Source organism: Tiliqua scincoides, chromosome 12, assembly GCF_035046505.1.
Source record: "Tiliqua scincoides isolate rTilSci1 chromosome 12, rTilSci1.hap2, whole genome shotgun sequence".
Lineage (NCBI taxonomy): Eukaryota > Metazoa > Chordata > Lepidosauria > Squamata > Scincidae > Tiliqua > Tiliqua scincoides.
Window position 1 is genome coordinate 17,392,315 of NC_089832.1, and position 4,421 is coordinate 17,396,735.

General features: G+C 49.6%; 1 pseudogene; it reads right to left on the minus strand.

Moving 5' to 3' along the window:
* Positions 1-1,618: 1,618 nt before the first annotated feature.
* On the minus strand, positions 1,619-1,737 carry LOC136663523 (5S ribosomal RNA; annotated as a pseudogene).
* Between the last annotated feature and the right edge of the window lie 2,684 nt (positions 1,738-4,421).

Sequence of the window (4,421 nt, forward strand, 5' to 3'; positions counted from 1 at the left end):
AGGCTGCCCCCCGTTGTGTGCCATCCATTGAGCCGTCGTGGCCAGCCCAGGTCATGTGCCAGATGGTCTCTGCAAAACAGCCAGTGGCTGGAGGAGCTCCCCACGCTCCCCACAACACCTCAGGTAAGGTGGGCCACTGGCCTAAAGCCCATCACTGCTTTTCCACACTTCAGTGTGCATGTCTTTCCTTCAATCAAGTGAGTTAGTTCTTTTATGAAAACTAGCCATTTGTCCTTATTATTTAATCCTTTTTTGTATTGGCAACCTTCAGTCTATGACTCTGGTATCGCGCTCTGAAAGGTGGTTCTGGCACAGCGTCTAGTGTGGCTGAAAAGGCCAATCCGGGAGTGACAATCCCTTCCACACCGGGAGCAAGTGCAGTCTGTCCCTGGTCTGTCTCCCTGGCTATGGGCCTTCCTTCTTTGCCTCTTAGCCTCAGACTGTTGGCAAAGTGTCTCTTCAAACTGGGAAAGGCCATGTCATGGCCTTGGTCATGTCGTGAGAATGGATGATGGCCGGATCCCAAAGGATCTCCTCTATGGAGAACTTGTGCAAGGAAAGCGCCCTACAGGTAGACCACAGCTGCGATACAAGGACATCTGCAAGAGGGATCTGAAGGCCTTAGGGATGGACCTCAACAAGTGGGAAACCCTGGCCTCTGAGCGGCCCGCGTGGAGGCAGGCTGTGCAGCATGGCCTTTCCCAGTATTTAATCCTATATCACTCTTAATGTACACTCTATGCATTCACCATAATATATATTCAGTAAATAGATAAAGAGGGTGACTGATCCCTATCCCCAGGGTTTCTGAGAGGCAAGTAACTGCAGGTTACTAATGCAAACTGCAACCAAAAAAAAAGCAGCACCAGGACACACAGAAAAGAAACGGAGACAAAAACCTTAAAACAAAATAAATCCCAGCCTTGAGTTTATTGTTCAGGCCAACACCTTTCAGCCAAAGTCTTTCAGGTAGACACACAAACAAAAAAAGACATTCATGAGATTCCACAACATGGACACAGATTTATTCCCTCTTGAATTATCACATTGTGGGATCTCAAGTATGTACAGGCGTCTCCTGGTATCCGCGGGGGATACCTCCCCCCCCATGGATACCAGTTTCTGCGGTAAGGGGGCACCCTGTCTCTGCTATTCCCTGCAGCACCCCATTACCTTTGCTTAATTTCATTACAATTTTGCAAAGTGGGAATATGTCTAGCTTGAATAAACAAATGGTGAGCAACCTTCAGTCTCAAAAGACTATGGTATAAGCCTACAGCACCCAGTAGTCCCAGGCGGTCTCCCATCCAAGTACTAACCAGGCCTGACCCTGCTTAGCTTCCGAGATCATGGTACAAGCCTACAGCACCCAGTAGTCCCAGGCGGTCTCCCATCCAAGTAATAACCAGGCCTGACCCTGCTTAGCTTCCGAGATCATGGTAGAAGCCTACAACACCCGGTATTCCCAGGCGGTCTCCCATCCAAGTACTAACCAGGCCTGACCCTGCTTAGCTTCCGAGATCATGGTATAAGCCTACAGCACCCGGTATTCCCAGGCGGTCTCCCATCCAAGTACTAACCAGGCCTGACCCTGCTTAGCTTCCGAGATCATGGTATAAGCCTACAGCACCCGGTAGTCCCAGGCGGTCTCCCATCCAAGTACTAACCAGGCCTGACCCTGCTTAGCTTCCGAGATCAGACGAGATCGGGCATGTGCAGGGTAACAACACTGTAAGCAGAAAGCTTATAGCAAGACCTGCAGCCTAGGAGGAAGACCAAGAGCCAACGTTAACTTCCTGCTTGCTCATCTAGGCTGCTTACCGAAGAGTGAACTACTCACTTCAGGAGGTTAAGCAGTGGGACTGTCACTTCCACCTGCCTCTGCCAAAGTTCCCAACCCCCAGGGTTCGGAAAGGAAGAATGGAATGCAGAACCAATGTGCCCCTTCCTCAGGACCTTCTGCCTTGCTCCCTCCTTTTCTGAATCCACGAAGAGGGAAGCGAAGGAGTAGTAGATGCTGCCCTGCCACCAGGAGAGGGGAGGCATTTTGCACAGCAGGATACCACGTAAGGGAGGGCAGCAGAGGGCCCTTGATATCTGTAAGGGGTCCAATTCCAGGACCCTCACACACAGAATTCTACGGATAAGTGAATCCGCAGAGGGGACCAGCATGGCACCACAACAATTTGCCTGGGGGCTTTGCCCAGCCTTCTGGAGGTCATGCACAGTCTCCCCGCACCCCAGAACACCTCCGGACGTGACTGGAAGGGCCTCTGAAGCCCTCCAGCTATGGGCTCATCATCTGCAGACACCCAAATCCACAGGTGCTGATTCTCTGGATAAGGAGGGCCCCTTGTATTTGAGGCTGCACTTCAGGTGCACCTGGAGTTTGGGCCCAATCCCGCTACCTCCAGTAATGACCTGATGAAACCAAAACAAGCAGATCAAAAGCAGGCATTTTAATTGCTACAGCAGGAATCCCCAAATGCTAACTGCAAGCATGACCACATGCCTCCACACAGAAGCCAGCCACAGCCTGAAATCATTTACTTTTTCCCCCCTCCCTCTTGGCAAGGGTGAAAGCACAGTCAGGAAATAAAAGCCCTCCTTTGTGTTGCTGTTTCCCACCATGCACTTGAAATTACAGAGGCCCATCATTTAACATACACACTTGCAGACACAAAGATAACTCTTAAGGGCACATTTAAAAAAAAATAAAAAAAAAGATGCCAAATAAAAAAGTGTTTTGCCATTTGTTTTTTTCTTTGCTGGCAAGTCTGAGAGCAGCCATTTCTAATCTCTCACCCTAACTGCTCCCCCCCATCCCGCAACCTTATGAATACCTGACGGGGAACTAAATATTAATTACTACCCAACTGGCACAGATGGGATAATTATATTTCCCATTTCCTGATTTCACTGTATCCAGCTGCACTGCCACAACAGAGGAGGAACAACAAGTCCAACCTCCGTCACACGCGCACGCACACACACACACAGAGGAACACTGCGTATGTTATACAATCACCCTGACAATGCTTCTGGGTCGCATTCTGCAGGCTCTAGCAAAACACAGTTCAGAAGCATTTAATGAACTAACCAAAATAAAGGGGTAGCCCAATCTCAAAACTTTAAGGAGAAGGGCTTCAAAAAGCAGAAAATGCACTACAAATACAGGTATCCCCCTGAATCCCCAGGGATCCGTTCTAGTCCCCCCTTTAGATAAGAACATAAGAACAGCCCCACTGGATCAGGCCATAGGCCCATCTAGTCCAGCTTCCTGTATCTCACAGCAGCCCACCAAATGCCCCAGGGAGCACACCAGATAACAAGAGACCTGCAAGGCTTCCTGGGAATTGTAGTTAAGAACATAAGAACAGCCCCACTGGATCAGGCCATAGGCCCATCTAGTCCAGCTTCCTGTATCTCACAGCGGCCCACCAAAAACCCCAGGGAGCACACCAGATAACAAGAGATCTGCAAGGCCTCCTGGGAATTGTAGTTAAGAACATAAGAACAGCCCCACTGGATCAGGCCATAGGCCCATCTAGTCCAGCTTCCTGTATCTCACAGCGGCCCACCAAAAACCCCAGGGAGCACACCAGATAACAAGAGACCTGCAAGGCCTCCTGGGAATTGTAGTTAAGAACATAAGAACAGCCCCACTGGATCAGGCCATAGGCCCATCTAGTCCAGCGTCCTGTATCTCACAGCGGCCCACCAAATGCCCCTGGGAGCACACCAGATAACAAGAGACCTGCAAGGCTTCCTGGGAATTGTAGTTAAGAACATAAGAACAGCCCCACTGGATCAGGCCTTAGACCCATCTAGTCCAGCTTCCTGTATCTCACAGCGGCCCACCAAATGCCCCAGGGAGCACACCAGATAACAAGAGACCTGCATCCTGGTGCCCTCCCTTGCATCTGGCCTTCTGACATAGCCCATTTCTAAAATCAGGAGGTTGCGCATACACATCATGGCTTGTACCCCGTAATGGATTACGGGGGTACAAGGGGGTACAAGATACAGGGGGACCTTACCTCCATAGCTCCCCTCCCTCCATGCCCATTAGCGTTGTTTAGACGCTGTTTTCTGTTAACATTAAATTAATTTCTTCAAGCATTCAGGCTGCATGCAGGCGGCCTGCACGTGGCGCAACAAGTTTGCATGCTTATAGCATCCTGTAAAAGAAAGGACTTTGCCCCAATAAGCATCCAAACAATGTTAATGGCTTGGGAAGCGTGCCCTCCCCAATCCACAGATCCATGGATACCAGATACATGGATGGGGAAGATGCCCGTGCTTTAGTTCTGAAATGGTTCGACTTTACAAAGCATGAACTATCTTGCTTTCAAATTGTTAAAAATATCACAGGCTTTCAATACATCCGTAGCCTCTACCAGGATGCCATTGTGGTTTAA